We start from the raw sequence: 24,519 nt of genomic DNA, 5'->3' as shown, positions 1-24,519 counted from the left end.
TCAGTGACATGTGCATACCTTGATTTCTTGAGTCAGAAATTTATCTCTAGAAGGACCTTTCCACAATCACCACACTTTAAGATGCCCCTAGCTTTTATTATAGCAAAATGAGTTATGAAAAGACCTCAGCCTGCTTATGGCACAAGAGTAAATTACTTGTCACAGATGTTTCCAGCCTCAAACTCTACCACTATTAGACGAAAAAAGAGTCACTGTCCCAAATTAAGTGGGTTACTTTTCCAGATAAGCAACTCCAAACTGAACAGAAAAACAAGAAAATTTAACATTGTGGCTACAATGTCTCTCCTGTAACCAAGAAAAGTCTGAGACGGGCATGTAAGAAGGATTAGAATATCTGACTGTTTTCATACTGAAGTGATTTACAGTTTCACAGCGCTTTACAACTGGCAAATCTCCACACTGGGTATTTTACAGATGGAGTGTGTTATTTCTGTGTCTTCCAGTTGCTCTTGTCTAGCTTTTACACAGAAATATAAAAGGTAAATTTTGATCAAGGAACCTTTAATATTTAATTAGGACAAGAGAATGCCTTGCAGAACATCTGGTAAGCAAGCTGAGCAAGGCAAGCCGCACTCCCTAAATTAGCTCAGCTGAGACAGACTTCGCAGTGAAATGAGCACCTTACACTGCCAGTTGTTTTTCCAACTTGGCCCTACAGGTCAGCAAATACAGATTATGTTGGAAGGTTTATTTTTATTTAAAGATGACTCAAAGTGGTCAAATTTATTACAAGAAGACAGACATGCTTGATTTAGTCAATTAAAATAAAGGATTTGTACCATGGATAGTGAAATGAGTTATAGCAATGATCTTCCCAAAACAATCACAACAGCAATATCTAGAGCTGTAATGTTTTCTCCAAGAAAGTTTCACATATAAAGAAGAAAAGCACAGATATAAAAAGAAAACAGAACCCACTGCCACTGCATCGTGTTTCATTATTGATTTATCTCTTTGTCCTATGCATAATACAACTACGTAGGCATAAAGAATGCAAATTTCTAATTCCTTGCCAGAATACAAAACATGTAGAAAATTGCTTTTGATGAGGATTTGTCCTTTAAGTGGAACTTGCTTTGGCAGTGTTCAGAAAACAAAAAGTAAACAGAATCAGTGAAAAGATTTTCTTTAAAGTAAATTGGAATGACAGAGCATGCTAAGAGAAGCAGGACTTTAATAGGCCTTCAAGCAAAGCACCTTTTTGCTCATCTGCAGGTAAATCCCTCTAATGTATTAGCTCTCCTTTAAACACAACAACAAAACACCCACAGAGTTATAATCCTAAACCTGTATCTACTGGTAACATATGCAACTCTTGCCCTTAAGAGCAGTTTAAATAAAAACAAAATACTCCCTGTAACAGTCAGTTTGAGTTTCACCAACAAAGAGCAAACAGCTCTAACAAAATTATAAACAACGGATATGACGCTACCACTCCTAAACATTATCAGGAATCACAGACTGCTTGGAAAGCAAAACAATGAGCTAACTAAACATACAACATGAGCTAGCAGATCTAATCAAGTAAATCATATTTTGGTTTTGTTTTATAGAAGACTAGTACTGTTAGGTAGCAGTATACATCAGTAACTGACAAACTCCTCCTCTAATGCCTGAGCAGAAACAGCACTTCACGGAACATATTCTCATTAGCTCCCAATGATGAAAAGGAGGAGGATGCTTGAGGCATTCCTTCAAGCAGCAGGCACCACACCAACACCCAAATATCTCACCCCCCGAAAAGTTTCCACATTTATATTTGAGAGCTGACACTGCCATGTCGTCAACACAGCACTTAAGGGAGGCCCAAAACCATAGGGTACCTCCTATGCAGCTGCTTGGTCTACGAAATGAACCTCAAGAAATACTAGAGAGATAGATATGCATTAAAATTTTAGCAAAATCAGAGAAAAGAAAGGACAGTTTGACACAGCTCACAAGAACTCACAGAAGACAAACTGACTTAGAATTTGATACAAATGAAAAATGCATGTCAAAGTATCATCACAGTATGCTCCTACTAGGTGTACCATTCTTCACGTCCACCGTGCAGCATGATTGCCCTGTATTTTACATAACTGTTGAAGTTTCATTATACTACCAATCAATAAGTTATTTTTCTACATGTGGATACATGACAGGCTTCACTTCTAAACGAAAGTTGTGGCTTGCTAATGATTTAATGAGTCACAAAATTGGATATATGCCAGGCCTAATCCTATCTGATATTGTGCGATTAAGCTGAAACAATCTAATTTTCCCTAATTGTCCCTTGAAAGAAGGAAATAACTAAGGTATAATTCATTGAAAGTTATAACTGTGTATATTTAAGATCTGCTACAGACACCTCAAAAGATTAACAGCAAGGAAAAAAAAAAAACACCTGACAGCTCATGCATAGCAAGGGAAATGGCCTTAGAGGATTCAGATATGCAAGATACTATAACTGCTTTTAAGATGAGAACTAGTTTGCTCCTTTACAAAGTCTGTGCTAGCATCCCTTTTCAGCAAGTTATGTTAAATCAAAGACAAAAATCCTGACTGTAATAATGTTTGTTCTAATTTGGCTCAGAGGACATTCTTTGAGTACACACAAACAAACCTCATGTTTGAAATCGAAGAGCAGGCAAGGAGAAACTCAGTTATCTGTGTAAAAATGCAGCTGACAAGAGCTGCAGGGGTTGAAGTAACTTCCCATCCACCTACCTAGTGCATGTGCCTCAGCCTAAATATCACATTTTCATTAAAAGCATATTCTTCTCTTGTAGATCAACACTAGATTGACACACAGAAAAGACTGCTCCAAGGCAGACAGCTGACTGCAGCTGTACTCTCTCACATACTACACAAAAGCTAACCCAGAGCAGGAGCTGATACTGCTGACAGCAGCAACGACCACCATTGAAATAAATAAACCCCATTGAATTACTGCATAAAATGCTTTACGTCCACATAGAGGCAAATAATCAACCTTACTTGAAGCAATCTCTTGGCCTCTTTTTATCATAGAATCATAGAATCATAGAATCATTGAGGTTGGAAAAGACCTCTAAGATCATCGAGTCCAACCGTCAACCCAACACCACCAGGCCCACTAAACCATGTCCTTAAGTGCCTCATCTACTTGTCTTTTAAATACCTCCAGGGATGGGGACTCCACCACTTCCCTGGGCAGCCTGTTCCAATGTTTCACCACTCTTTCAGTAAAGAAATTTTTCCTTACATCCAATCTAAACCTCCCCTGCCGCAACTTGAGGCCATTTCCTCTCGTCCTATCGCTAGTTACTTGGGAGAAGAGACCGACACCCACCTCCCTACAACCTCCTTTCAGGGAGTTGTAGAGAGCGATGAGGTCTCCCCTCAGCCTCCTCTTCTCCAGGCTAAACAACCCCAGTTCCCTCAGTCACTCCTCATAAGACTTGTTCTCCAGACCCCTCACCAGCCTCGTTGCCCTTCTCTGGACACGCTCCAGCACCTCAATGTCTTTCTTGTAGTGAGGGGCCCAAAACTGAACACAGTATTCGAGGTGCGGCCTCACCAGTGCCGAGTAGAGGGGCACGATCACTTCCCTACTCCTGCTGGCCACACTATTTCTGATACAGGCCAGGATGCCATTGGCCTTCTTGGCCGCCTGGGCACACTGCCGGCTCATGTTCAGCCGGCTGTAAATGTTAGAAATTATGTTAGAAAATGAGAGGAAATGTCATGCTAAATATCACCACATTATCACATGCCCGGCAAGGACACCACGGGGAAAGTCTGGAGCAAGGAAAACATACCCTTGATCACGTCAGGGAATAATTAAGCCAACTGGACATACATAAGCCCATGGGCCCTGATGGGGTGCACCCATGAGTGCTGAGGGAGCTGGCTGATGTCACTGCAAGACCACTCTTGATAATCTTTGATCAATCATGGCAACTGGGAAGTGCTCAAGGACTGAAGGAATCACCTGTGAGGGTGACCAGGCACTGGCAAAAGTTGCCCAGAGAGGTTGTGGAGCCTCCATCCTTGGAGATCATACAACAAGTGTCCCCAAAATGGATTATCCATACGTATTCAAAACATCAAGTTTTGAATTTTCATTGATAGTCTTATTGGGTTTATGTACCCAGGTGCTGGCAGTGGGGTGGCTGCAGGGGCAGCCTCTGTGGGGAGAGGCAGGGGCTGCCCCATGCTGGACACTGCCAGCTCCAATGGACCTACTGCAGGGCACAGCCGAGCCCCTCAGCCAAAAGGGTGGCGCCTCTGGGAAAGAGTATTTAAGAAAGGTGAAAACGCTGCACAGCAGATATCCACGCTGCAGCCTGTGGAGGACCCCATGCCAGAACAGGTGGAGATACCCTGAAGGAAGCCGCAGCCCACAGAGAGCCCATCCTACTCTATTTCTAACTGGCAATAAATTAAATTAATCTTCCCCAAGTTGAGTCTGTTTGCCGGTGATGGTAACTGGCAAGTGATCTCCCAGTCTTTACCTTGATTCATGAACTGTTCCATCTCATTTTCTCTCCCTGTGCTGTTGAGGAGGGAGAGTGAGAGAACAGCTGGGTGGGGGTCTGGCAGCCAGCCAAGGTCAACCCACATCATACTGCATCAAGATTTTAAAAGCAACAGGACATCCTCACAGTAAATGACTGACAGAACTGTTCACACTTTGATTTCACTGAAGTAGTAATGAAGCTGTGAAACAAAGGAAGTCAGTTTTAGATGCAACTATGCCAATCTAGCCCCAAGTGAAATTTCACCTTGCAGTGCAGAATGAGGTCAGCAAGTCATAATTTCTGCCCTTGACACCTACTATCTATTTATTAAAAAAAACAAAAAAACCAACACCCTCCAACTTCAAATAAAACCAATAACCAGATATTGTAATGCTTGACAAAGATCTTACCTCAAAGATCAATTTCAAGGACACGGTCTAAGTGTCAGTTCGTTACTAATAACTGAATATATGCTATTATAATTCCAAAGAGATTATATATTCAATTAATATATACACACATACACTGTAACTCAAAAGCTTTTCCTAAGCAAACTACTGTGGTTGTATGTAGGCCAAGTTGTCTTGACAGGGATGAAAGAAGATGAAATAAGACACAGATGAAGATAGTCATGATTTGAACATCATCCAAAGAAAAGCCATAGTGCTCACTGAAAACCACAATAACTATAGGGAGACAGAACCCTGTTGTGAACATACAGCTTCTTAGCACTGACCAACAGAATAAATCTTACATATTACTAGAAAAAATATTCTGTTCTTTGGAAATATTTGCTCCTGAAAGCATCTAATAAGAACACAAATTCAAAAGTTCAGGCAATCTGAATGAAGAAGTTTTCAACAGTGGCCTTCTAAATTTCAACAAAGCAGTAACTCCGTATTGATTTCCTCAACTCAGTTGCTCAAGAAAAAAAGTACTCAGTATTAAATGAAAATAGCGCATGACCCAAGTAAATCAAGTTCAAAAGAGGGCACAAAACTCATGAACTATAAACAGAATAGAAATATGAAACAACAAAAACTACAGAAAACCAGCCCAATTTAGAAAAACCAATTATAGGTAAACAACTGTTTCAAATGAATATTTTGAAGATATAACTATGAAGCTGAGAGTTATTTTCAAAAGTCTCCAAAAATGAAAGGAAAAAAAAAAAAGATTAAAAGAAGCAGCTCTCAGAAATATGGCAAACACATGAGATAATCCTCCAGTAACAGTATTTGTTGATAAGCAATTGTTCTAAATGGGACTGATGGAAAAAATACAACAAACCAAGAGGACTACAAGTACCAACCGTAACAGCTCTAACAGTCTCATACTTGCTGGCAGTATTGTCAAAATAGCACTCCTCCCCGCCCAAGACATAAAAGGTTCTGACAAGACAAGGTCAGGTTACAGATCCAGTTATCTGAACAAAAAGCAGGAAAATTATCTTTCCCTTAATTTCCCCCCTCCCCCCACTTCCTTGCCATTGTAACAGAAAAGAAATGCCCAAATTTCAAATCATACTGCCTGACTAGAGCAAGGGAGAAAGAAATTAATGGGAACAACTTTGAGGAAAATATGGTCTACGCTGGAAGTCAATTGGTTGAAGAAATAAAAAATTGAGACCGGCTAAACAGAGAGACAGAACAAGATAAGAGAAAAAGTCAGCCTGGGTAAGAGCGGACAGGGAGGATGGGGATCTGGAGCCATGGGGACAGGAAATAACAGGCAGGAGTGGCAGGCAGCTCTGCCCACAGCCAGAACGGTTCATTACCTTGCTTCCAGAAAATCCTGGCAGCATCAAGAACTTCAACCACAAAGGTGGCTTTAATCCATGGTTACCCCTTTTTCTGGCACACATATTTGTCTATCAAGATTACCAACAAACCTTAGTAACTAGAGATGATATGTTACAGCTGAAATTGCCAACATCCCAAGAAACATGAACCTTGAGAAACTTTCATACTGTATTTCACAGTGAATACAAATTCTTCAAAAAGCATTTAAGTATAACAAGATAATCATTTATAGTCTATTTTGCAAATGTATTTAGTACAAATGTGCCCACTAAATGGATAGTCAGAACAGAATCTGAATAAAAGAGGTCAAATAGAGTAACTAAATAATGAGAACACTATTTATAGCAGCAAAAACCTGCAAATTGCCTGAAGATGACAGGAAACTGCACTTATGCAAATAAAGAGAGTTGGGTTTGAGTTTAATTAAATCATTAATCCATTTTGTTTGCAAGTCATTTTGGGAAAACACTTCAGCTTGACATTAGTAAAGTACTGTGTGTGCAACTTTTTATACAAGCCGTCTTCAACATTTTGACGTTGCTTCTGTATTCATATGAAAAATACTTAGTTTGCAGTTTCTGAAGCTTTTTTTTGGTCAATTTTTTTTGTTAAAGCTTATTTTCCAATGTGCACTCATTTTAAAACCTTCTTGACACCACCTTATTCTTCTACTCCTTACTGTCATACAGGATCCTGAAAATAGCAAAGGTGTTAGGCTATGAAGCACTAGGAGGTAGGTATCCTGAAACTAGTAAAATCAATGGAATATATTTGCCCAAGGCCAGCTGCTTTTGATTCACATTGTTAGGCTCTAACACTAGATACTACAGAACACTGCTAACCTCACCTAGAGGTACTTTCCTCATGCAAAAACAACACTTCCAGCTCTCCGTGGGGAGTGTGATATGGCAACTGTAAAAGCCCTGGTGCAGATTTTTTAAGATATCTAAGCACCAACGTTGACTTGAGAGCACTTGCTTAATACTGCTATACTACATTGAGGCCTTATTTCACTTTATCTTTGAGATGTAACACCAGTATCACTGTTCTTACACTAGTCATGTATTTTTCCAAATTTAATTTTACAAAATTCAAGTATCAGAGATGACAATAAAGGAAGCACTTGTAATGAAAATTGACTTTCCTAAAGAGACAGAGTTATACTTGGTCTGTTAGATCCATTTCCTACCTAGTCAGTGTTTCTGGCTCTAGAGCAAGGCCATTTCAAAAATATATTAAACTGGGAGGTGTGGGGGGGACAGGACAACACAGGATGATGACAACAACAAAACTAGCTAGCAATGGCAACTACCCTGAAATAAGAAAAAAAAAGTAGCAAACAAAAAAAACCATACTCTACACAAATATTTAGTTTAACTACTGTATTAAAATACATTTTAAATAGAACTTATAGACTGAGTGACACAGTTCTCATGGGACAAGCTTCTTTTAATGCCCTGATAATCGTTTAAATCCCATGTGAGCTTAAAAAAAGTTCACACAATCTTGATGACATACCTGCTCAAAATACACCACCAAACCTCTCAACTACAGCGTGCTCTAACTCCACAGTTATGGGCTCATCTCTAAGTATTGTACAGCTAACAAGTTTTATATCAACAGCAGTGCAAAGAAATCCTCTTTTAAAGTATGAGGATATTTTCAGTAAAACCAAAAATTAGTTACATAGGAATATTTATTTATATTTAGAATCTTACAGAAAAGTAACAAATAAAAGTTAATGTTGTAGGCATCTTCCTGAAGCTCAAGGCTGTAAAACACAATATGGTAACAATAAAACATTTGCATAATTAATCCACTGAGAATACCAGCAAGTTTTCTACTACTTTATTATCTAAGAAGTGAGAGAACTGGTGCTAGAAGCTAATTATTTACTCCCAAGCAGCAAGAAAAGGATAAAGACAAACCTCAGTACAAGCCAGAGCATAGCCGTGGGAAGACCAAAGAACCAAACATTTCCACAGATCAAAGATCCCCTCCCATGATCAAGTGGTGGCCTGAGACTAAACACAGACATCTGAGGAAAGCTACTTCACTTCAAAGCAAGTTTTCCAAAATCAATTTATTCTAATCAATTAAAATCATGCTTGCAATTCATTTCTGAACCAGCAGCTACTGCAAGAAATAGTCACAAGGAATCAAATGAACAGCTTCCTTGCTACATTAGCTAACTATGGAATACCTTTACCAGCAGGTGAAGGGATGGCAAAGAAACAACACAGTATCAAAAAGAATCATTACTACAATGCACAAACAAGACCCACAAGGTTATCACAAGGTAGAAGTATATCCAACAAGCTGATCTTGACTTCTGCAAGCGGCCAAAAAACATTCCCAATTCCTTAACACATTGCTAGCTCTGATGCCTATTTAAAAAAAAAAAAAAAAAAAAAAAAGACTAAGTATGCAATTTTGCTTCCAGGCCGATTAGATTTAAAAGCCATCTAAGGCAAATGGAAGAACTGAACTGATCACCAATTCACCACACATGCCCACAATTTCCACTGATACGTATCATGAGTGCAACAACAGTACATGAATCGATATAATAATATAGATAATGTAGTACTGCATTATCTATCTGTATTATCCTCACACAGCCTTAGGAAAAAAAGGCTAAGTATCACATGACACTGAGACTAGTGTTAGAAGACCAACCTCCAAATCAGAGATGTCTTTTGAAGACCACATAAAAATAGTAATGGATATCTAAATGCAGGTCTGAATAATTTTTTTTTTCCCCCACAAGCAAAACAGAAGCAGATTTGGTAGCTATTCACTTTGTTCAATTCAATTTCTTCTGAAGATGAAATGGATCACATTAGATAAAAGTGGTTAAAAAGAAGCAATGAGCATTCTATATCCTATGGGGGAAAGAAGCCAATATCAAACCTTTCAGGATAGAACGAGAATATGGTCCAAAACCGAGGCAGACAAATCCAATGTCCTTTTGTTTGATAAAACTCTTTTCAGAAAGAAAGGTGAGAAAGTTTCACGGCAACATGTTTTTTTTCATGGTATCTGGTCATTACTGATTTTGTTTCAGCTCAGATATAGTCTCAGCTTTATCACCATACAACATCAATGTATAAATACTCATTATGTGCACTTCTGCTTTCAAAAGTGATATGACTATGAGCCTGAAAAAGACCTCTTTTTTTCTATTAAAAAGAAGCCTACTCTCAAATGTTCTGTTCGCTATCTCCTCTTTAAACTCTGGCGCAATCATCTCAAATTCAACAAACCATGTGGTGTATTGGTAGCCCTGTGGAAGACATTGCATTTGAGGAGTTAGTGATCTTGGGCAAGCCATGTCTATCAGGCCTTGTACTTAAGTTTGGGAAGCCCGTAAGACAGTATGGGCAGCTGCTGCAAGAGAATCTGCTGGAGTGCCCCACGCCAGCCTGTGCTGTGTGCTGGTGGATATCATGAAAGAGACAATCCTCCTGCTTGTCACATATATTGTGTACACTCTGTGGATATATCCTCTGCAAGAAAAAAAAAAGTTACCCAAAATGAGATGTTTTTAGTTTTATTCCAGTCTGGAGTCCCAAAAGACAAAATTGATAGGAAACTACCCCCTATTTAGAGGAACAATATCAACAAGTGAAAGGAAAAAACAGACCACAAAAAGAAATCAGGACAGTGGATAGACTGATTACACCCTCTGCTCTCCCATTCAGTGGGGAAAGGAAGAGTACACCAGGACCAGTTAGTTACCCCAGTCTGGTGGCTCACATACAAAACCCATACCGATTTACTAGATTTGGGTCTTCCCCCCCCTCAAAAGGTGCGATAGGCAGCTGGGGTCCCATAGGGAGGTAACAAACCTTATATTCCACTGATAGTACACTGGAGCAGTGATAACCATCAGCAGGTTATGGCTCTAATGGTTACAGGTCTGAGGTCACTGTCATTCACAGGGACCCATCCCTACACCTGAAAAATAAACTGATTAAAATTAATCCCTTGGGGGGGTGGGGAAGGTAGAAGAACCTGCTTGTTAAATTTCTTTGCTATTACAATTGGGTTCCTACCTGCCTTCTATGGCCAAAGTGTGGGTAGCTGAAGTACATGAATGTATTACTGGGCATGACTTGTTGGCAGGCAAAATTTTCATGACAACAGGGGGCAAATATCCTTTTGGGGTTCATACTATCACTGTGGGAAAAGTGGTTACAATTCCTGTTAATTTGGAGCCTCCCTCAAAACGGGTTGCATCCAAACAGTACAGGCTGCCCAGAGGCTACACAGAGATCACCCAGATGATTACAGCTATTAGAGGCTGGAGTTATTCAGAGAGCCCATTCCCCCCTTCAACAGCCCCATCTGGTCAGTGAAAATGTCCAACAGCTCCCAGAGAATGACAGCTGGTTAATGATCGCTACACAAGGCTGCCCCATACTCAGAGCTGTAGTGCCCGACATTATCACTCTCCTCCAGCAAGCTGTATCTGAAGCTGTGGCATGCTGCATGGGATCCAGCGAAGGCTTTCTTTGGCATTCCAGCTGCTAATGAACCACAGGCGCAATCTGCATGCTCGTGCTGGAGTCAGCAGTACATCTTCACAGTACTGTCCCTGAGGTATCCACACAGCCCCATGACTTGCCTTGGGCTGGTAGCCCAGTGTTTGGAAGATTTCACTATTTCCCCACATTGTAAATCGCTCAGCTATGCGGATGATGTTATCCGCATCACTGGGGGGATCGCTGGTCCCACTGAACAAGAAGTGGGAGAAGCATTGAGTAATGTTACTGGGACAATGCAAAATCATGGTTGGGAAATTAACCCCCAGAAAATTCAGAAAGCTGCCACAGAAGTAAAATTCAGAAGGATAATTTGGCAGGGACTTTGCAGAATGATGCTCGAATCAGCTAAACAAACCATACTTTATATGGCAGAAGTGCAAAGCAAAGTAGAAACACAGAAGATTATTGGTCTTTGGGGGTTTTGGAAGCAATTTATACCATATTTGGCCCAGATACCAAGATCATTATATAATATGGTAAGAAAGAAAAAAAAAAAAGGTCAGTTCTTTCCAGAAGAAAAGGTAAGAGCCGCCTTTGAACAAGCAAAGAAAGCAGTTTCCCATGCAGCAGTTTTAGGCCAAAAACTAGCCAATAAGCCTTTCAAGCTCGAAGCCCTAGTATCAGATGAGGACGTGGCTTATTGGAGCCTCTGGCAGCAAGGGGACAGGTGGCACATACCGTTGCGCTTTTGGTCTCAGAGGTTGCCCCCATCAGCACAAAACTACAACGGCTTTGGGCTGCTTATTCAGCCCTAGCTGAAACAGAAAGAATCACCCAAGAGGCCAAAGTTACTGACAACAGGGCTCCCAAGTTTACAGTAGGTAGTCAAATGACTCCAGTCAGGAAATTGGGAAGGTGCAACAGACTAGCATTGTGAAATGGAAATGGTGCATTTCTATGCTTACATCTCCCAGCCCAAACAAAGTTAGAGTCTTACAGGAAAAAACAGCACGAATTGGCCTGAGTAATGACAGTGTGCCTCCACTACCTGTCTGCCTCCATCTTGGGCACAGCAAGCCCCACCATATGAGCAATTAACCCAAGAACAGAAGCAGAATGCGTGGTTCACTGATGGGTCAGCAAGATATGTGAAAGAAAAACTGCAATGGAAAGCAGCAGCCTTTGAAACGGCTGGGCAAACCTTCCTAACCTATCAAGGGAAGGGGGAAGCAGCCAATATGTCGAACTGATGGCTGCAGCTATGGTGCTGGAAGAATCATCAGCTTCAGAAATCTTTATATGACTCTTGGGCGGTATAAAAAGGTCTCACACTGAGGGCTAGTAAATGACAAGCAGATGACTGGATGATACACAGTAAACCTCTTTGGTGGCAGGATTTGGTAAACACTAGAGAGCAAGTGCAAAACCATTGCTCTCTGGGTGAGACATGTAGATGCCTACACTTCACATCATGGTGAGCTGGAGTAGGAATACAATGCTGTTGCTGATCAGTTAGCTAAGGTACGTATTTCTGCAATATCCCCCAGTGAGGAAGTGTTAGCCGAGTAGGCTCATAAGAAGTCAGGTCATTCAGGGATAGTTGCTACCTACAAATGGGGACAAAACAGAGGTATTCCTTGCTCCAGAGAGGCCATTCAAAATGCCTTCCAAGAATACCAGATCTGCAAATTAACAGAAGCAAGAAAACTGCCGGAACAGCCCTAGGGAAAGATAGAGCACTGGGCAGCCCCAGGCTACATCTGACAGACATTACATTGGGCAACTTCCAAAAGGCCAGGGTTTGCAATAAATACTGGTGATGGCAGATACATGTACAACCACCTGGTTGTATTGCCTACTTCCCATGCCAACCAGAAGGCCACTACAAAAAGCCTTCCCTTTTTAAGCCAGTGGTTAGGTATTCTCACTTGTATTAAATCAGACAATGGTTGTCATTTCCATGGTCCAGCAGTGGGCTGGTGAAAACCAGGTAGCGTGGGTTTATCGTATACTCCAGCAACCTTGTGGAACCAGTTTAATAGAGCATACTAATGCCTTACCAAAAAAACCAGTCGTGAATTCTTCCACCTACCCACCCACACTTTAGTGGAATTGGCCAACAGTGCTGCCACGAGCATTAGTAAATCTGAATAGTAGGGTGGGAGTCCAACGTTACACCACTTAAAAAACCATTGTTAGGCCATCACCATACAGCAATGCCCAGCAGGTTCCCATCTGAAACTGAAGAGGGGCCTATATTGGCACTGGATGGACAATCTTGTTTATACTGACCCCTGCCAAGATACTGGCCCAGGTGCTGAGGACTATGTTCTTAATTTCAGAACACTCGGCCAATACTCCTTAGTATGTTCTGCAACATGTATTTCATAAAAAGTTGTGCTTTCCATCTGTTTTGCAGAAAGCGGATACGGGTATCCTCCCCGGGAAGTCTCAGCATCGCACTAGCCCGCAGCGACATCTGTCGGCAATCTGTGGGTTACAGCGATGCTCAAAGTCCCAACTGCCCGCCGTATTTCTGGGGACAACGGACACACTGGTGGGAACTGAAAGGCCGATTTTCAGATGCCTGTGCTGGTCAACATCTGAGGATGCCAGGAAAGGGAGCCTTGGAAATGGGAGGGGGTGGGTAGACCCCCATGTCTTGATGACCCTTGCAGAGATTGCTTTATAACCACTGCTACATACTACTGACCTCTTACAGAGAGAAATACAGATTATTCTCATCAGTAAGAGTTACTATCTTTCTTTCATACAAACTATAATGTTAAAACATCTTTGGCATGATAGACTTACTAAGGTCCATTCCACAAAAGAAAGACCATAATAACTCACTGCCACTACCATCACAGCTTGTGACTTATGGAAAATATGACAGATAATTGTCCTTCCTGAGTAAATTATATGGGCAATTTCTTATGGGAATTTGATTTATGTGAAAATACCTTCTCTTTGTCAACTAACAATTTAAGCCCACTTTGGATTTTGAAATCACATCCTAAAGACACACATTTTCAGGCCTGCAAAGCTACTGTCAGCAAAACCAACCCCAAGCCATTGCTAGAGTTGGACCCTTTCCGTGTAGCAGCAGGTAGACTCAGAACCCCCAGATAAGCTTTCTCCTTCTCTGTGAATCTCCAGAATAGCCATTTAACACACCAGTTTGGAGACTGTTTTTTAACTAAACAGGCTTAGTCACCCAAGTATGTGTATTTTACACAGTCTCTCATAACAACCTCCCAGAGAAACTGGTGAAATATGCTCTAGAAACACAGTGAGGTGGACTGACAGAACTGCCAGGCTCAAAGGGCTGTAGTGACCAGTGGCACAAAGTCCACCTGGGGAGGCCAGTCACTAGCAGTGTACCCCAGGAGTCAATACCGGCTCCAGCCCTGTTCAACAGCTTCATTAATGATCTGGATAGTGGGGCAGAGTCCACCCTCAGCAAGTTTGAGGAGTGGCCAATATACCAGAGGGTCATGCAGCCATCCAGAGGGACCTCAACAGGCTGGAGAAAGGGGCCAATACAAACCTCATGAAGTTCAACCAAGGGAAACTCCAAGTTCTGCATCTGGGAAGGGACAAGCCCAGGCAGTACAGGCTGGGGGCTGACCAGCTGGAAAGTACTTTTGCAGTAAAGGCCCAGGTGGACAAGGTGAACAGGAGCCAGCAACGTGCACTCATGGCAAATGCAGCCAGCGGCATCCTGGGCTGCTTAAGGAATAGCATCACCAGCAGGTTGAGAAAGGTGATCCTTCGGCTTCCAGTCAGTACTGGTGAGGCCACACCTGCAGTGCTGTGTCCAGTTCTGGGCAACCCAGTACAAGAGACATGGACATACCAGCACAAGTCCAGAAAAGGGCTACAAAGATGACTGAGGGAGAGGCTTGCTGAGGAGGGGGTAGAACTTTATCAATACATATAAATATCATGTCGATTGGCATGGGATGAAAGCAGAGAGTGCCAGACTTCTCTCAGCAGTGCCCACTCACAAGGCAAGAGGCAATGGGCATAAATTGAATCACAAGAAATTCTGTCTGAACAAAAGAAAACACTTGCTTATTATGAGGGTGGTCAAACATGGGAAAAGGCTGCCCAGAAAAGCTGTGGAGTCTCTATCCACGGAGGTACTCAACACCTGACTGAACACAGCCGTGAGCAACCTGATCTAGCTGACCTTGCCTAAGTAGGGGGGTGGGATTATACTACGTGATCTCCAAAGGCTCCTTCCCATCTCAACCATCCTGTGGTTCTGTATTAAACTCACAGGGAGAAAGCCTGGTGAGACAGTCAAAGAAAAAAAAGAAAAAAGTATTAGTAAGCACATTTTTGCAGTCAAAAAGAAACAAAACTAGAAATCACTGTTTAATTAACATTCTCATAACTGTCACATGTAATAAAAGCTATGGTATATAGGAATAGCTGTTATAGGAATAGCTAGGTACTCTAAAATTATGTGTCACAGAAAGTTCTTCTGAAAGGACTACTCTAAATTAACATACTTAAAAAATCACTAATTTTGTGATCAAAATATATTAACACTGTTTCAATACAAACATCAGTAAGCAAGCAGAAAGCAAAAGCTATTTTAAGTCAGGATAAAAAAGATGCATTAAAATCCTCCAGAAATCCTTAATCTCTTCCATAATGAGATTGGGATTCTTAGTACCATGCAATCCAGCTCCTTAACTTGAGTTCAGGGTACAACATGCTTGCGAAAGGAATTAAAATCAACTGAATTTAAATAATCAATGGAAAACCAAAGAATATAGCATAGAAGTCTGCAATGGAGCATTACTGATTCAAAAACAAATGCTAGCTTTCATAATTTTTTTTTCTCCTCTTTAAATGGACTGCTGTAAGCATGCAAGGCTGACTTGATCAGTTTTCGAGTTCCTTTTCTCCACTCCTGAAAATATCCAGCTTTAGGGCCCACGAACGAGGTTCAAGGAGAAAAGAACTCTATTAAAGGAAGCTGATTTGTAAAGCAAAATAATCACTGACACTCCAGAGTCAAAAACGGTCCCAAAGCAATAAGCACTGTTGTGGATAAACCACTGGACACAACCAACTTCAGTACCTGAACAGATGTAAAGGTGTAGTTTCACATAGAGTTGACTCAACAGGGAAGGGGTACAGGGAGGAATCATAGATGACAGATGGGTATGTGCTTCTAAAAGAAAAGGCTATGGCTTCCTGGAAAGATGTGCATGAAAAGGGTAAGTGTAATTGTGTATCACTGATGCTGAATTATGAATGCATGTTAACGAACCTCACAGAACAAAGCATCCAACTATACTCAATAATTATTGATGTAATCTTTCAAATAGCTGTTAAAAAAGACATGAGAAGTAACACATTCACTGCAACACAGGTTAGATATATGACCCATTCCAGTCTGTCCTTCCTGTCTCCTCCTCTCTTCTACCTCACTTCACATTAACCTATTCTTCAATCTTCCAGTCTTTCACTTCAGTTTTTTGGTCAATAGTTCATATAAACCCTTCTCCTATCCCAGTTTTACAGTTCCTCACCTGATCCACATCCTTGTCAGCCCATCCCCAGACTTCACAGGATTTCTTCCTCTCCATCCCCATTGGGTCATGGTCCCAACAGTATCTACAGATGCCACATTTCTCTGCACACTGGCTTGCTTCAGCGGGCTTACCTTAATCTCAACTCCTCGTCTTCTCCTCAGTTCACCTACTTCTCTTCTAATCTCAGCTTTTCAGTCCTCTATTCTCTTCACAGCAAAGCAACACCTCAAACCTGACATGGCAGACTTCACCAACAATACTTAACAATCTGCCAACGTTACAAGCTACAGACCTCAGAAACTTATTGTGGGAAGTATCAGACAGCCTTTTTAAGTATGCAAGTGTACAAGGCTGACCATCATCCTATAGTTTAGAAATGTACCTTGGAGCTACTTCTACTTAACATCTACATACCTGTACATGAATTCATTTTAGTTTCACTGAAGGTGCTTTTAATAAAACAGAATCAAAGAGAAGGGAAAATTGAACAGATTCTAAAGTAAAGAATAATTAGCGACAGAGGGAAATGAAAAATGGAGCGGCAGAAGAAATGAAATATGAATTTACTTACATTATCTTGGCAGATTATACCATCTTTCTTTGATGAAACAGAAGATCCTTCTCCCAGACAAAAGAAAATGCAGTTGAGCTGCTCTGGGGGAGGGGAATTCAGTATATTTTCACCCATACTACAACATGGAAAATTACTAGTTAAACTCGGAAAAAATGGATTAGAAGATGTTAAAAAAACCCCAAACAACAAAAAAATCAGTATTAGAGTGGTTAAACAAAGACAACTGCAACTAGCATTGAAACAAGAGTGAAGTGATAGAGTTTCATTAACTAAGAGTGTTTCAAAAATATAGCCTTAGTATTTGCATAAAGGAAACTGTCACAAAATATAGGAGAGAAGCTACAGAATCTGCTGAAGCAGGGCTGAAGAGATACTACTCATTCACAGGAAGATCAGTGTGCCACAAAAAAGAAATGAATAATTTTGAGAATCAAAACAACAAAGTTACCTATTTTTTTCATTTCTGCTTTTATGTCAAACACTTTGGGACTTTCTGCTCTTTGCTACCAGTTTATTAGCTGGAATGAACAGATGTATCAGGTGATTACATGATCACAGCTACTATGATGTACTCAAAATAACAAATAGCAGCAGTAAAAAGCAATTTTAAGGGGTATTTAGTAATTTCAACTTCTCTCCATTACAGATCTGCTTATACTAGTGTCACTGTCTTCACGTGCAACATCAAGTACCATCCCAGTCACCATGTACACGAAAGATGTATTCAAACTGTAGGCAGCAGGAGAAAGGGCTACTGGAATCACAGAATATCTCAAGTTGGAATGGACCCATAAGGATCATCAAGTCCAACTCCCTGATCCTGCAGGACTACCTAAAACTAAACCATATGACTAAGAGCGTTGCCCAGATGCTCCTTGAATCCTGACAGGGTTGGTGCAGTGACCACTTCCCTGGGGAGCCTGTTCCAGTGACCGACCACCCTCCCAGTGAGGAACCTTTTTCTAATGTCCAATCTGAACTTCCCCTGATGCAGCTTCATTCCATTTCCTCGTGTCCTATTGCTGGTCACCAGAGAGAGGAGATCAGCACCTCCCCTTCCACTGCCTCTCTTGAGGAAGTTGTAGACTGCGATGAGGCCGTCCCTCAGCCTTCTCTTCTCCAAGCTGAACCCAACAAGCTCTTAATTTTCCCAGTATGTAATGGAGACAAAGACAGCCTGGATTGTTCAGCCTAGCAACCTAAAGTCTAAAAGTAAACATGATTGCTCTCTGTAAATAAACTGAAGTATATACCAATCATAGGGAAAGAACTAAGAATTAAGCTACTGAATGATACTAAACAGAACAAATGAGTATATGAAGGCCATGAATAATTTAGGCTGGAATTTAGATGGACATTTTTGAAACAAGCCAAAAAGGGTATGCTGTGGATCATCATTCTTAAGATGAATAATTGTTTTATTGTATGGATTGAAAGACATTATTTACAGGCCTGCAACAGAAAGCAAATGTACTGCTAATAAAAAAAACCCTCATTTGTATACTTGGGTGGAAGGGACAAAAGCAAAACAAATCTTCTATAGTTTTACAGTGGTCCTCTAGTGTTAATCTAGTCCTGTGCCTAAAAAAAAAAAAAAGAAAAAAAGAAAAAGAAAGGTTTCACAAATCTTAAGTTCAATGTAAACATTTCTTCATAATCCCTTTTTGTTCCCAAGCATGAAAGACTAATAATCCCTTTTTGTTCCTAAGTATGAAAGACCTGAGGCGTACACTAACATAGAAGACTCTGAAAACAAGTAGGCCACTTGCAACATCCAATGGGAGTGTCAGAAGCAAACTTGAAGTTATTTAAGCCTTGATTAACCCCACACACTAGCGACCATGACAGAGAGAGAGATGATTTTAAAACAGACTAAACTTTTGCGATACCCTTCTTTTGTAGAGATTTATATAGTAAATATTGTATTAGTACACCAGGACCATGAATGTACAACAGCACAGATTAAAACAGCAGAGCAGGAGTAGGAAGAATGGCACACCTGCTGCAAATAAAGAGATTGAGTGGACTCATAAAATCCAAAAAAGAATATTGATAACAAAAAGGAACTGGCAGGTACTGGTGGAGTGTGAGAGCATACCAGGTACATGGAACCGCAAGTATGCAATATGACTCATCATTGCCCTCGGCGTTCTTTGTCAAAAGGGAACATAAACGCAGCAAAGACCATGCAATATCGTTAGCAGTCAAGAATAACCCAAAAGACACGATGAGGACTTGATAGCCAGCATCCCTTGCTCCCCTTGTCACTGCAAGCAATCCTGGCCAGACTGATGGGATACTCATCTGTCCTGGTCTTCATAAATGTAGGACTGCAAAAGCATGAGTGTGAAAGGATGAAAGAAATCTATGAGATAACAAATATGAGTTACTGAAATTGGTTTTGTACAAAATAAAAGTCATGTTTCCTTCTATCCAGTGATCCATTGGGAGCTGTTGCACTTTAAACTCTTTCTCTTCATCTGGTTACACAATCTGTTTGGCTGTTGCAGAACCACAATATCTTAAAACAGACCATTTGCCAAGGGACACCTGTTGCATAAAATGCAGGAAGTTCATCACTGCAGCAGGAACAGCCTAGGTTATCATTTATTGTCTTTCAGTTTTGGCAAAACATGCTTTTTTTTTTTCTTTGCATAAAATGGTGGGCTCCTCTAAATAAGTATTTTGATTAACAATAATATAGTACATTGATGGGTGGAGGGAGAGTGAGAAAACCCCTTACTGTAAAAGGTATGGCAAGCGCTCACAGTTCACGGAGTGCTGTTACGACAGAGCTCTTCCAACTAATGACTGCTAAGCGTCTTCCTTAGACGGAAGTCAGGCAGCTTGTTTCTATTAACTATAGCAGAAAAGCCTTCTTTCTTTTGGCATCTCTTCACATACAATCTGCACGTATCCTTTTAGAGGCTTTTACATTTCATCCACATTCTCACACAGAGATGAAGAAGAGAGTCGCTATGCAACTTGTGGTTCTCAAAAATGATACTAATAAAAAAAAAATCTAGATGTACAGCTGAAGAACAGCAAGTTTCAAAAACCAGCACTACCCATGAATTTTGCTTCCCATTTATACCTGCACTATTTTTCTTTGTCAGTAGTTGTTCTTTGCTCACATGGTCACAAGTTACATCTCATAAGCTTACTTGATTTCACCTTATGCTTCCAGAATTTTATCATAATCTTAACATACAAAGCACTCCACACTTTTCCCTACATACTTCTAATAGCAAATTTACAAAATTGCATTGAAATATTTGGTTTAACACACATTATAAAATAACCAATAAAATTTAAGAGATACCAAATCAAAATATTTTTCAAGAAAAACTTTTAGATCTTTCTGTAGGAACATGTTGAATTGTTATTTCAAAAATACTTTTAGTTTGATTCAACACCCCTGGGCAGTGTATAAAAAACACCCTCTCCTCCTTACCTTGGCCAATTGGAAGAAACTGAATCTGAGTATAGGTAAGATTGACAGGACATTAGAAAAGAATCCTCCACTTATCACAGAGAAATGAAGGGGGTTATTCATTAAGGAGTATGTTGTAAATTCTCACTGTCTTTCAGCAGTCCAAAGCATTTCAATTTTATATGTTCTCACTGCCATACCAAAAAAAAAAAAGAAAAAAAAAAAAAGAGCAGTATCAAGCAGAGAGGAAGGAAAGCTACCATGTACTATCCTACAAATATTAAATATCCCAATGGTTCCATCTCCTTCCAAACTACAGTTTTATGTAGTCAGAAAATACTTAGTTCTTCCTCAGGAAAACACCCTGTATTTATTTGATTGATCCAAGTTCTGCAGCATGAAAAAACAGAACTAGGCTCATTAGTTAGAGGATGTCCGATGTTTCCTTCTGTCACTTTAACATTAGACTGAACTATGATGCCTCAAGTAGAGTTTTTTTTTTAAATTATTTGGAATACTTTGACTATACAAACTGTCATTCTAGACCAGACTGGTAAACCATTCTAGCAACAGTTTGCTCAGAGCAGCCAGCACCAGATATCATTCTAAAGATACAAGACAACTAATATGGTATAACCTGCTAAATGGAATATGGCAGATATGGTATAACCTGCTCCATAAAGTGTTTAATCCTAATTGTTATAAATTGTTTTCAGGTATAAAACAGAAATAATTTTTCTAGCTTCTTTGGCTTGATTTGTGATACTTTTCAAAGCTTTGTTTGTACTAATAGCTGTAATTTTGGATAGTACTATTATGGATGTAAGCATCCCAGGAGATTTATTTATCTCAAATATCACCAGTGATGGTCAGATCCAATTAAGTGTTAAATGGAAAACTGGCAAGTTATAACATGACTTTCAAAGACCGTCTTCATTTCATTGTACATGCTGTTGTCCTTGAGTATGCAACATGGATACTTCTGTCAATCTGTAAAATGAGGACCGCAGAACAAATCCCAACCTCTTAGCTCCCTTGGAGCCAGGAGTACATTGAAAATGGAAGCAGTATGCTGAGAATAAGTTTGTATTCAATACGTATGCATTTTACACCACAGTTCCTTAGGATCCATATGTAAGGAATTAAGAAGAAAACTCCTCTCAAACTGAACATTTTGTGGTATCAGCCACATGCAGGGAAATAACTTTCAGAAGAGCAGATTCAATTGTATCCTGTTTTATTTGACACTCAGCAGCCTGGAGGTTCTCTCACTTGACAAGGAAACAGATAAAGCAACGAAATGGTGGGTTTGTATTTTGGATTGGATCTTTGAGATTATTTTGAGCCTGCCTGCACACATGCTTGTGCAGACTCTGCCTCCATTTGTCAAAGGAAGGGCTGCGTGTTCTGTATCTGCTTTTGGCTACTTGTTAGCTCTTACCTCCTAGATGTCCCACTTTCACCTGCACCAGTGATGGGAAAGAACCATCTGAGTATGTTAGGATTAAATTCAACCTGCTTTCCATTTTTTCTGCAAGCACTAGTCAGCAAACATACATCAATCTTCCAGTAAAGTTATTTTTAAAAACTACCTCCTGATTTCAGATCTACAGTACAAACCAGAAACATAAATAAGAGTCTAACACATAATCTAAAAAAATTAAGTTCAGTTAAGATTTTGGGATTGGACTGTAGTTTTCTGAAAGCTAGATTTATTACTGATGCTTTTAATGCTGGAACACCTGTAACGACAAAGAAGGAGTACCCCAAATCAAAAAGGAAACAAAAGGCCTTATTCATATCAAGTGACATATCATGAAGAGACTTGAAATATTAAATGCCTGTCTTCTTATAAGACTTCCATTTCCATGCCAAACAAACACTTAGTCTTCAATAAGTAGCTTAAAAATTCTAGTTAATGCCCATGATTTCTCTTTTTTATTGGAACTTGTAAGAACGCTCATCTGCAAGCCTACAGTAGGCCATCTGAAAACAGTCTATGGTAAAACACACCAACTTGTCCATGCCGCACCTCTATGTTGGTGGTCTACAAGACAGTCTGAGAACTGACAGCTGTTTTACCATCCCAGGAGGGCTTGGGACCCACCCGTTCATACACCAATTCTCACAGCACGGCCACGTGCTGGCAAGGGAATAGTTATTTGGTATGTTCAAAAACACGTGCAAATCAAAATTGTGAGAGACTGATACATAAAACACACATCTTTCAAAACTAACACGTAAGAGCTAATACGGGAGTTTTTAAAAGAATTAAGAGAATGAGCAGTGGAGGCTTAAAAAAAAAAAAAAAAAAGCCACTCCCAGGGACTAATGGGAACCATACGACCACAGCTCAAAACAGCTGGAAGTCAAGACTAACAAAATGTCAACACTTGACTGCTTTCCATGGCTGGACATCTAGAGGTGAAGAAATGACAGCCTCAACAGAACAGCGCCGAAGTCCGAAGGGGCTCTGGCTCTCCTGCGTGCAGCCATCTTCCCCATCACCGCAGCAGGCGGCCGGGATTCCGCCTAGGCGCACCGCCCCCGAGCTGCCGCTGTTTTTTTAAGCCGGACCCCATGACAAGCGGGAGGAACGGGCCCCCGGGACGGCCGCGCCGCTCCCCCCGCCCTCCGTCCGGCCCGGAGCCGGCCGCGCTTTCCGCCCGCCGCGCCGGCGGTGCAAGGGCTGACGGCGCCGAGCGCCGCAGGAAACTTTGGCGGGAGGGGAGCGTGCCGAGCCCCGGCCGCCCCGGGGAAGCTCATCCCTCCCGTCTCCCTTACCCGGGACACAAAGCCCCGGCGGGCGGAGGGGGGACCCCGAGAGAGACTTCGACGCGCCCACCCCGTCAGGCGGCGGCAGAGCTCTGCCGCCCCCGGCGCAGGCAGGACGGGGCTCCCCCCACCCCCCGCGCCGCAGCCACACAGCCACCGCAGATCCGCAGCCCGCCGGGGGACAGCCGGACCCGGCAGCCGGACAGCCGCGGCCCCCGGCGGCCTTCCAGCGGCCCCCGGGCAGATTCCCCCGCGCCGCGGCCGGCAGCCCTCCCTCAGGCACCCGCGGGGAGGCGCCGCGCCTCAGGCAGCGCGGCCCGCCCGGCGGAGAGCGGCGCCACGGCACGTGTGCCTGGGAAGGGGCAGCGCAGCCGTGGGGAGGAGAGCGCCCAGTCGCCGACCGGGGCACGGGGCCCTTCCACCCAGAGAAGCGACCGGCCCCGGGACCGGCCCCCGCCGCGGGGCTGGGGCAAATCACCACAACTCAACTCCCTCCTCCGCCTCCTCCTTCTTCTTCGCCTCCCCCCGCAGCCCCCGCGCCCGGGCTAACGCGAAGCACGTGAAACTCACGGGAGAAAGCCCAGCCGCGCCGCCGACTCCCTGCCGAGCTGCCTCAGCGCTGCTAGCGCCGGCAGCGACGCCAGGGGCTTCCGCGCGCCGTCGCCGCGACCCCCCTTCCTGCCGCCTCGCCAGCCCCGCCCCCCGCGGGACTGCCCGCCCCCGACGCCCCGCCCCGGCCGCGGCCCCGCCCCGCCCGGCGCGGGGGACGAGGCGCCTCTCACGTCTGCCTGCGCATTTCTCCGGGGGCGGGGGGGGGCGGTGCTGCCCGTCCCCGCGGCGGATCGGGTCGGGACGGGGCGAGGCGGCGGCGCTCCCGGGACGGCGGCGCCTGTCTCCGCCGAGCGGCGGGGGGACTCGGGGGAGGGTCTCGGGGTCAGCCTGGCGGGGTCCGAGCGGTGCGAGCCCAGGGCGGAAGGGAACAAACCGCCCCGTCGCCTCGCGGTGCGGGCGGGCTCGTCGGTCTATCTCCCGTCCGAGCGGCGCCGACCCCGCCTGGCCGTCGGTCCTGGCTCAGGCGCCCGGGGAAGAGTCGCGGCCCCTCCCGGAAAGCCAGTGCTTTCCCCGCGAGTGGGTCGGTGGGGGTGAGCGGGAGTCCCCTCTGTGGGCCAGGACACGCCGGTGCGTCCAGGAGGGCGTGGGCGGCGCTTGGCCCGCTGGCTGCCGTCGCTGTGGCCGCGCCGTGCGGGCGGGAGCCGGTGCGTCCGGGTGCCGTCAGTCCCGGGGGGAAGAAGTCCCTCCGTGCCGGGAGCTGCGGTCGCGGGGTCGGAAGCTGTGGCCGAGCGAAGTGAGGGAAACGCTCTGCAAAACCCTCCGTCTCGGACGGGAGG

The 24,519-nt window shown here is 42.8% G+C and overlaps 1 protein-coding gene across 17 annotated transcripts in view; it reads right to left on the bottom strand.

Moving 5' to 3' along the window:
- PAM (peptidylglycine alpha-amidating monooxygenase) overlaps positions 1-23,782 on the bottom strand; it is a 146,751-nt gene extending 122,969 nt beyond the window's left edge. For all 17 annotated transcript variants that reach the window (XM_076363156.1, XM_076363162.1, XM_076363165.1 and 14 more), the window contains exon 1: positions 23,702-23,782. The gene's annotated coding sequence lies outside the window, so the exon portion shown is untranslated. The remainder of the gene's footprint in view (positions 1-23,701) is intronic.
- Between the last annotated feature and the right edge of the window lie 737 nt (positions 23,783-24,519).

The sequence above is a fragment of the Aptenodytes patagonicus genome, chromosome Z (genome assembly GCF_965638725.1).
Source record: "Aptenodytes patagonicus chromosome Z, bAptPat1.pri.cur, whole genome shotgun sequence".
In the NCBI taxonomy this organism is placed as follows: domain Eukaryota; kingdom Metazoa; phylum Chordata; class Aves; order Sphenisciformes; family Spheniscidae; genus Aptenodytes; species Aptenodytes patagonicus.
This window is presented reverse-complemented; position numbering and strand designations above follow the sequence as displayed.